This window comes from Puccinia triticina, chromosome 8A (genome assembly GCF_026914185.1).
Source record: "Puccinia triticina chromosome 8A, complete sequence".
NCBI classification, from domain to species: domain Eukaryota; kingdom Fungi; phylum Basidiomycota; class Pucciniomycetes; order Pucciniales; family Pucciniaceae; genus Puccinia; species Puccinia triticina.
This window is the reverse complement of record NC_070565.1, coordinates 586,005-596,894: the sequence shown is the minus strand read 5'-3', so window position 1 is coordinate 596,894 and position 10,890 is coordinate 586,005.

Genomic DNA, 10,890 nt, shown 5'->3' with positions numbered 1-10,890 from the left:
CACAGAGCAAGCTTCAACAATCAATTGATCAAACCGCCTCATCCAAAGCCAAGTCTGGGGAGCCATGGTTGAATCCGCCTTGAACAACGAATCCGACTCAAGCAAGAACAGCAACTTGGAGGATGCTGTCGTCGCGCTCATCATGATCAAGAAACACCGCGACCTCACTCCTCGCATACAATTGGGCCGTGCTCCAGACAACACAAAATACCTCTTCAGCCTTGACAAAACACGGCTCAAACAGGAATTCAGGATGTCTCAGCCCTATTTCTTTTGTCTTCTCTCCAAAATCAAAGGCCAACCAATATTCCAAAACAACTCAAACATCCCTCAACACCCTGTCCGCGAGAAACTGATGGTCACATTGAAGCAGATGGGACTGTATGGCAATGGAGCCTTGGTCGGCATGTTAGCTTGGTTTTTCCAAATATCCAAGGGGGCAGTTATCTTATACTGCTCAAGGACAAATATAGGGGCAATCCTATATCTTGAAAGGTTAGTGCTTCTTTTCCTATGGGTTCCAATTGTAAGGCGCGAGTGTACAAGAAATTCAAAGAAGAGCTTTGTAGATGTGATGGTGTTTTGTAGATGTTAGGGTGAGGATGTGGCTGAAGAGCATTTGAAGAGAGGGAGGTCAATGGCTGTGTTTTATGAGTTTTCTTGGGATAGGGGGCTGGTGACTGTGGCGAGGGGTGATCTTGAGTGGTGGCTGAGGTTTGAGATGAGTGCTGAAGGGGCAGGACAGCCGACTTACGTGGCAAGGCAAGTTGGTGTTCAACTCAAATGTTGAACGTCGACTTGCCAGTTTGGCATGCAAGTCTCCCCGCCAAATTGGGGTATGCAAAGTGACCTGCATGCACGCACAGGTCAACTTTGAAACCCCCCTAGTTTTTTTGAGTGTTGGTGCTCAAGAAAAGCCTTGAATACCAACTTGCAAAAGTACATGCAAGTCATGCATGGCCAACTTTGAATGCCCCTACTACTATCTCATGAGGAAGAACTCATCACATATTGTCTTTTGCTTATTGCTTGGTTTTGTGAAGAAGTTCAAGCGGTAAAGTTATGTGTTTATTGGGCACAGCACAAGTTTGAGCTGAAGCAATCTGCCCGTGCCACCCACAGCATGGGGATCGTGACGTCATCAATACTTAGCTGTGTGGATGGCAATATCCATGGTCAACAGCCTGATCCCCCCCCTACTGTTCCGGCGAACTTAACTAAGTCCCTCCCCTGCCTGAGGCTTTGCCAGAGGGACTTATGAATAATCTGCATTTCTTGCATGAGAGATCCGGATAATTGACCACGCTCATGGTTATATTCCTCATTACTCCATCATTTCTCAATCCTTCCTCACAAGACCCATTTTTTCTGAATGGCATTTCTCTCAACAAAATTATCATGTACTTTATATTCCTTGTATCTAGCTCATGTATCTTTAAAATAAATGTTTTGAAAAACAGAATAAAAATCAAAATAATCGTGATGTCAAGCACATCACTCCATTTCATTCTTGATTCATTTACTGTTTCCATAGTGCACTACCCAACCGCATTGGGACCCAATCAAAGCTGAGAATTGGTGCAAAAAAATCAAAACACATACTTATATCATCTTGTATCAGCAAATTGACCTTGAGATGAATGCACACGGTCCGGACAGTTATTTTCTGATCCGGTGGAAATTCCAATAATTTCAAGGAAATGGGTATTTTAAAAAAATAAAAGGATTAAGGTGAAGATGAAGGCAGGGGAGTCTGAAATTATATCAGAAGGAGGGGCAGATGCAGGCATACCAGCCACTGAAAACTTAGAAGGTTTGGGATAATCAGGGTTGAGTTCTGGTGGTTCTAAGCAAAACACCACCAAAACAAAAATATCTCTCATGCAAGAAATGCAGATTATTCATAAGTCCCTCTGGCAAAGCCTCAGGCAGGGGAGGGACTTAGTTAAGTTTGCCGGAACAGTAGGGGGGGGGATCAGGCTGTTGACCATGGATATTGCCATCCACACAGCTAAGTATTGATGACGTCACGATCCCCATGCTGTGGGTGGTACGGGCAGATTGCTTCAGCTTAAACTTGTGCTGTTCCCGATAACTGTGAGCCTGTGTCTCTTGTGTGACAACAGGACACAAGGAAAATGGGGGGATTCTGGTTGGATTTCTTGGGATAAAGAAATACAAACAGAGAGAGAAGAAAGAAAGAGAGAAAGAGAAGATCAGGCCTAGACTTTAAGTCTTAATTAATTGATCTGGGCTATTCTCAACCTAGAAAAGTTGGATGCCAGCTGTGCAAGGCCACGAAAGAGTGCAACAGCCTCCACTCACAACAAGGAAACGTTGGTGGGATTCAGAAGTAGGGTTACTACTCTGCTCTGGTTTTGTAGGTCTTAACAAGAGATAACCTTTTGATCTTTTAAGATTGCAAGAGTTGAAGAAAAGAAGAAACAGTCAAGAGAAACAGAGTTTCACTCTGGATAAGCAAGGTTCAGTGAAAAGAGTCTACTTACTGTCAATATCCTAGGCGCCTGTGACGGTAGGTATACTGGGAGCGTGGTAGTCTCTTTGGTGGTGATCCTGGGTTATCTGGGGTGTGGTTCTGGTGTGCTGAAGTCTGTAGATCCTCCTCAGGCAAGGGGGATCCTGACTTCGAAAATTTTCACAGTTTGCTTATGTAATTACATATGTACATGTGGTTTGGCGCGCTGTGGAACTACTCTTGGGATGAATAGAGCTGGAGAGGGAATGGTGCTTTAATGGGCTGCCTCTCTGGGAACAAGAAAAAGAATATAAGAGTGTGGACTCTTATGGAAAGGTGTGGCTATAGAGGATTCTTGAGGTTTGTCTAAGGGTTTACTTTCTACTAATCTAATAGCAAGTTAAAGGTAATGTAAAGTCTGTCCAACCTGATATATTTGGCATAGACTTATCAAGCTTGTCCACTCTGATTTAATGGCATAAGCTAGGCTAGTGAATGGTGACCAGTGATCTGAATTACTTTGACAGGATCTGATGGGGAATAAATGAAGAGGAAAACAACCCAGTTTATATACACAAGAAAGAGGAGCCATGAGGAAACAAGGATAACCTGCAGGGAAGCATAGAACATTCTACTTCTATAGGATGAAACAGCCATGTGGTCAGAGTAGTGGTTCAAGGAGTCACATGATGGTGTAATAGTGGGTGGGGATGATGCCATCTTCTGGGGGCTATGGTGCAATCTTCCTAGTTGGAGGAGGGGATATGTGAGACATAATAGGGGTAGAATATTCTATGATCTAAGATAGGAGGAGTTATGAGTTTCAGGAAGTGTTTCAGGAAGAAGTAATCTAAGGATCTAAGATAGGAGGAGTCAGGTGTTTCATGAAGTGTTTCAGGAAGTAATAATCTAGGTGGGGTTTGGGGCTATGTCTAGCATAATGTGTATCATGTTGGGTTTGGAGGGTGAAGGGTTTCAAGGGTGCTTATACATCTTTGAGCACATGGTTCTAAGGAAACACTAGAAGAAGGGGGTAAAATGTGATCTGGGTAGATGTTTGAGACTAGGAAGAGGGTTTATCCAAGAGAGGGGGAGTGTGGGAAGAGGGAATACTATTATCCAGGGTATGTCCATTGAGTGGGGATGTTGAGGGGCTTGGGCTTTGCTGACAAGGGGGCCAGAGGTATGGGATTTATTCTTGAGGTGTGACAGCATTGTGATTGATGGTTGCTGGTTTTCTGGGTAGATCAGGATTGGCTTACCACAGCGCCTGGTAGCGCTGACACGTCACAACTGCGCATGCGCGCCACAACTCAAGAACTCAGGGAAGGAGTATAGTTACAAAGAATTGTTAAGTTGTAACTAGGGTTAAAATTGCATGAGGAAACAGAAAATGAAGTCAAAACAATGATATCTCTTAAGATGAAAAAGATATGAAGTAATTTCATATGTAATAAGTAGAAAAGAGGCAGACTTTAGGTCAGCTGTGTTGACTCTAAGGCTGACAATAACCACATAACTTTACCGCTTGAACTTCTTCACAAAGTCCAAGTAATAAGCAAAAGACAATATGTGAAGGCAGGGGAGTCTGAAATTATATCAGAAGGAGGGGCAGATGCAGGCGTACCAGCCACTGAAAACTTAGAAGGTTTGGGATAATCAGGGTTGAGTTATGGTGGTTCTAAGCAAAACACCACCAAAACAAAAATATCTCTCATGCAAGAAATGCAGATTAGTCATAAGTCCCTCTGGCGAAGCCTCAGGCAGGGGAGGGACTTAGTTAAGTTCGCCGTTCCGGCTTCCGCCTCACGTTTTCAACTCAACAACGCAGCCTCCACAACCAATCCAATGGCTTTCCAACCGTATGCACCGGCAACCAAGATTGCCGTGGTCCGGATGGCTCTCCAGGGGATCAGTTTGGCAGAGATCTTTTGGATGCTGAGTCTTTCAGTCTCTTGGAGTCTTTCAGTCTCTTGGCAGTCGTTCTCTTGCTGGCTACACCTATTCAAAGAAACTTGCTGTGTCGTAAAGGATCCGGATAAGTACGAGGCCCGGGGCCAACCAAGCACTCACCAACAACAAGTGTGAGTTCATTGTTGAACTTGTTTGATCGGAGCCCAGCTTGTTCTTGGCAGAAATCCAAGAACAATTAAACAACTCATCCAGGACCCTACTCTCCATTGAGGCGGTCCACAAAAACCTTGTTGATCGATTGTTGATAACGTTAAATAAACCCAAAACACGCAACATTTGGAAATCCCTCATTCGCACATACAGCTATGTTGAGCAGATGGAATTTTTCCCCGCTGACTTTTTGGTATTCACAGGAAAGTATCCCAAGACATCCGGGGTATCTGTGCATTAACTAAATTGGTTTTTTTGTCACAGATGAAAGCTCATTCTGTGACAACGACCTCCTTCGATCGTACGCTAGGTCAGTGCGAGGGACCCTAGCAGCTTGGTTTGTTGTCAACCAAAATCCTCTCTGCTTGAGCCTACTCGCCGCCATCTCGATTGATGGACTCGCAGCTCTCACCACAACTCCCAAAACATTCACTGGATGTAAATTTGAACATTTCTTAGAGCATGACTTGGTAAGTCTCAAGTCTCTTTCCCTATATCTGTTCAGTTACACGACTGACACCACAAACCAGCTACCTCGTATGAATTGCTACCCAGATGTCAATTCTCTTTTGGCTTGTGACAGCGCCGCTGTCCACCGCGGCGAACGGGTGCGGGACCTTTGCGAGGCGGCTGGGGTCCAACTTTTGTACCTCCCGCCATATTGCCCCGAGTTAAATCCAATTGAGCTTGGATTTGCCGCCATCAATAGCAACTTACGGGCGTCTCAGGTCCTTAACAATGCCATCAACCCCGATTGGGAAATAAGAAAAGTGGCAGGCAAACTCCTGACTGCCGAGTTCAGCTACAAAGTATTTGAACACGCTGGTTACTGCGTCCCGCCAGGCCCGAACTGATGAACTTCCACTCTGACCTTGATCAAGATTATCCATTCCTGACCCCACATATCTATAAGTTGTCCAACCTGATCAACAATGCCTTGTCTGAACTGATCCTGACCTCTTTCCAAGTCAACTCTTACCCCTGATGAATGTTCAATAAAAATATCATGAACAGTATTACCCAGCAGCTTAAATCTCTTACCTGTCTGATCATATCATGTCCTCTTGCCGAGCCAATTGTCTCCGCTGATGAGTGTTTATTTTGCTCAAACAATGGCATGTATTGTGAAATGAAATTGCACTGAGGCGCAATCAAAGTTATATCCACACACAATTGATCTGTGGGACCGGTCTAGCACTAGAAGTGGAAGGTCCAACTTGGATATGGGCTTTTTTGATTCTTATCAGTTTCAATAACTGCTCTGGTGTCCAGTTCTTGTGATTGAGAGGGTGCATTTGCTCTTGGGAAACACAGAAGGGTAATTTTTTATAAGATCAAGACAATAAAAACAAGCTAATTTTGACTGTAAGGTGTTAATCAAGCTGATGTGATCAAGGTGATTGGCTAAGGCTACAATGTGATAATAATTTTTTGGGTTACATGGTGAATAGTTCTGTGATCAAGAAAAGAAAAGGTAAAATTATCAAGCTAAGTTTGACTGTAAGGTGTTAATCAAGCTGATTGGAGAATTTGGACTGGCTAAGACTACAATGTGATAATCAGCTTGGGTGATACAATGGATATTTCTGTGATCAAGGAGGCAAAGTGAATACAAATCTACTAAGAGGCATTAGATTGGACAAATTTGGACACATTTTTGCGCAACTGGGCCACATAAACCTCTGGTACTCCCCATTGTATCATGCTTTCTTGGGGTATACCCTTAGATTGGAAAACTTTGGGATTAGTGGCCTTGTTCTGGGTGAGAATGGCAACTATACCATCTCTATTGACCAGTGGTATCTTGACAAATGTGAGGTACTCGTTGAGGAGGTTCACTTCTAGATCAATAATAGACGAGCTATCAGAATCGGAGTTGGGGCTGGGGCTTTGGTGGGTATGTGACTCGTGGAGTTTGCGCTTTTTTGCCGCTGAGAAATTCTTGAATTTGAATCCCGCAGGGGGTGTGCAAACGTCCACTCCCTGTTTCCCTTGAACCTAACAGAGCATTATTTCAGTCTGCTGGAATTTTAATGTGGATATATTGGTGAGTTACTTACAATGGCATAGGCCCATTGTTGGACCATCACAACAGTCAAAGGTATATATCGAGTGGGATTGGTTGGGTTGATATGCACAGGCATTCTTGTTTCATACTTCACATTGGGCGGGTTTGCAGGAAATATTTGATTAGTATAAAGATTGATTGCATCGAAATTACCATCAACAGTGATTGCTGAAGGATTGGATGGATTGGTTGCATTCCAACGATGAGGCTGATATTGCAACCTTTTGAGTCAAGACATGCTTCTTGACATCAATGACGGCCTTAGCTTGTTTCTTGGTGGTCTCAGGGTTGATCATGAGAAGCTTCATTGACGCCTTCATGCGGTCCCGGCCAGTCAAAATGACGGAAGCAGTCCAGTGATTGAATGAAGACTCATCCGTGATTTGGTAGTCAGCGGACTTCTTGAACTCGTCGCCATCAGCAATATTCATTGACACTTTCCACTCAATACGTGGCGATCCTTTGATAATGGCGTTTTGAATGAGATTGCCAGCGCTGTCAAACTGATCATTGCACTTGCTTGCAACAACCTCTTTGAAATCCTCAAGGGTTGAGGAAGCAAGGAATTTGATTGGGAAAAGCTTTGGCTTCTTGGATTTGATCATTGCCCACATTGATTTGTTTGTTGTTGAAAACTTTTTGTAGAAAAACTTGAAACTAGTGTTGCAGTCAATCACCTGAGGCTGAAGACCAGACAGGTGTTTCAGTTTCACTTTGATCTAGAGAACAAAAAAACTTATGGTCAATTGCGCCGGTTGCGGACCAAGCCTGGAATCCGCCATAATTCGGAGGCCAAGAAGTATCCTGCCGGAGGATTCTCCCTGTTGAAAAGATCGAGTCCAATCCAAGACATTTTTGTAGGAACAATGAGACTATCAACCACCAAGGCCCCGTTTGGCTGCCATGTTATACGTCATAAATGGTCGAATTTATGACGCGCAACCCCCGGGGGTTTCAAAGTTTTGGTGGCAACGGGGGGCAAACTTTGGGTTGCGGCGTCATAAATTCAACAATTTATGACGTATAACGCGGCAGCCAAACGGGGCCTAAAAAGGGAGCAGAAATTTCATTGGCTGGAGCCTTTCAAATGCCACGACTGGACACAGCCTTCCTGGCTGTGCCAAAGTGGAAGTGATCCTGTTTTCACGCCACAAGGCAAAAAAAAAAAAAAAAAATCATGGAATGCCATGATTTTTGCACAGCAAGCAGGACCATCCGTCCAAGCTTTCTGAAAAACAGAATACATGAGTGATCATAGAAAACCCCCATCAATATCGTAAGGCCAGCTATCGTCAGTATAGACACAAAATCACACAGATCTTGTTCTTTGCAATAAAATGCATCTTTAAACCCATGGCTTACCACATTCCATTTGACCTGCAACACTCTGGAACCTTCAGCCACAATCTAAACTGGAGATTTAGATAAAAAATTCTAGAGCAAAATGAAAGCTGTGAAATAATTCTATGAGATAAATCCTACATAGTTTAAGAAAGCCTGTCACCAAACATCCCGGCGGGGCGCTCTTCAACTTGTTCACTAGATGAAGAGTTAAGTTGAGGAAGAGGGTGAGCTGTGGTCGGAGATAGCATACTACCTCGGCGACTTGATAATTGATTGCATCCTCATGTCTCAATTTACGCAGACGCTCATATTATTTGGTTGATCAAGTCCTAAGCTGCGCTTGCCCCTTAGCAAAATCTGGTTCCTGTCCTCTCAAGATGCAATGGGCATGAGGGATGGACTGATCTTTGCTCTTGGCTTTGTCTTGATTGTGATTGCCAGTGGAAAGAGTTCAAAATTCCGGGTTGATGGTCGCCGTCGATGTCTTGTCCGTTTTCCAGCACACAGGTCCTTGGGCGGAGGGACGGAGATCAAGCAGAAGAATGGACTGGTTACTGATCATCGCTTCTGCCGCCGTCTTGGCCTCTTTCATTTGGATCACCACCCAGCTTGATTGCCATGAAGATCGGAGTAATTCTTGGCCAGATTCCCAGCAAAATCCCGCTGATCTGCAGCATCTTGATCATTGAAGGCAATCATCCTCTGTTCCATCGATAATAACCGTCACATTCTGGGTATTCCAAGACGGTTTCGTCGGGTTTGCCTGTGTAATGAGAAGCTTGGGGCGTGCACCAATTGGCTCAACTAGAATTTTGAGAAATCAGTCCCTCTTAATTTATGAGACCATCCGCACCGGGTGCTAAGTTAGCCCGGATTAGGGCACTTAGTTCAACCCCGCAACCGCATCAGGTTGGATCAACCGGGGATCAACTTGACCCAGAGCTTGGTTTGGAGCTAGTGGGGTATAAATCTAGCCCCCACTAGTCCTCGGACTAACCTCTAAAATGCATATGCATCATGCTCAATGGCATGAACTCTATGTGTTTAGGTGCCAAACACATACCATACAGGCACCTAATCACATAATCTCCGACAGCCTTGGACCTCCCAATTTACACCAATGCGGTTGGCCACTTGGATTAGCCTACTCCGACCGTAATCCAAGCTAGTTAGTCCAGACTAACTTAGCAACGGATGCAGATGCTCTGAGGGGAGCGTGTTGGAATACAGACCAAGCGCAGCAACCAGCTGGGAAACTAGCGCGGCTAGACCGCAAGACAGACCCAGCTTGGAAGAGAGGTAAGCCCCCTTTCGCAGCCCAGACCCAAAGCCCTAACCGGCCAGAAAGCTAAAATGTATCGCCATGTTACACAGCAGCAGACTCAGCCAGACCCAAAGACCAAACAGACCCCAGAAGAACCTTGTAAGTTCCCGAGGTAAGAGACAAACAGACTTTAAGTACAAAGCTGATTGCATCTTGTTCTGACTCAGAACCCTTGCGGAACCAATCGGATCCAAGACCAGAGACAACCTACTCGGTAGAATCACGGAGGCTAAGAACCACCGTAAGCATAATAGACCCTATCAAGCAAAGAACCAAAACAGACACAGAGCTGACAAAGATGAACCACGTTCAACAAGCAGCTCCAGCTATAGCGGAATCACTCTGCCAAAACAAAACAAGAATATTGCTATAAGAAGCGCAATACTTGTAAGCACTAAAAGACTAAAAGCTACAGACAAGACAAGGAGCAAAGCGGGTACTGACTGGAGCACAATTCTATTGAACAGTGTTCAAGTCATTAAACAGCCCCACTCCCTTTCCAACCTAAACTCAGCCCTGCTCAGCCTAGCACCTCGGCACAGCTTGATTTGCCTTTAGGTGCATAGCAAACTCAACATTTCATTGTTTCTCTAAATACATCAATTATTGTACTTAGAATCTAATAAGAAATGCACTTTAGTTGCTCCAATTTTCTCAGAGGGCACTCTCCCTGAAGCACACACAGAGACCCTGCGGGGCCCTCCTCCAGAAAGGTTTTGTTGAGCTCAGGTCTGTGCAGGCTATTGAACAAGTGAAAAGAAAGGTCCGAGTGAACTGGGTGTTGAACCCACAACCTCGTGTACTGTGAGAGTCGAACTCACATACTCAGCATTCATGAGTGATGCTCTAACCATTGACACTACGGGCAAATAGGTGTTGTTGCGGCCCGCAGCGTCACCTGACGTTGCATTTGGGTTTGCGGCCACAGACGCAGCAAGACTTCAGATGAGTCCGAAGAAAAATCTGATCACGAGTTGTTTGATGTTTGATATACTGGTAAGTTCAATTTTTTTGCTCCTCCAACACTTGTATATATGAGACTTATTGACTCTTTTCCAATAAAAAAACGGGCTTCTACTAGACAAGAGGGCCTACTGCGTTGGAAAGTTGTGATCCCATCCCAAGTTTTCACATTCTCATGTGACATTTTTCTTACAATCATTCTTAGTTTTTTGTGGTCTCTGAAATGATGCTCCAAAGAAATTACAATTGAGACACAGAACACAATTTGGCTATGTTTTTGTGCATAATTGTATGTTTTCGTGTTGATTGCGTTGGCTGGGTTACACATCACAGGATATATACGGAGTTCTAACTCTCAGTTGGTATTTGTGGATTTGTTGTCGGAATCTGCATTTCCATGGTTTTCATCCATCCTTTCAATCGCCCGGATGTCCCCAGGGTGCATAACTTGGTCCAGTACGTCCCAGTATTGGCAGACTCTTCTAGCGTAATCTGCAAAGAACGAGCCAGTAGTCAATTAAAGATCCCAAGGCATGTTCTTGTTAAACACTGACCAAGAATTATTGGATCATCCACCCGGCGGTTTCTTGT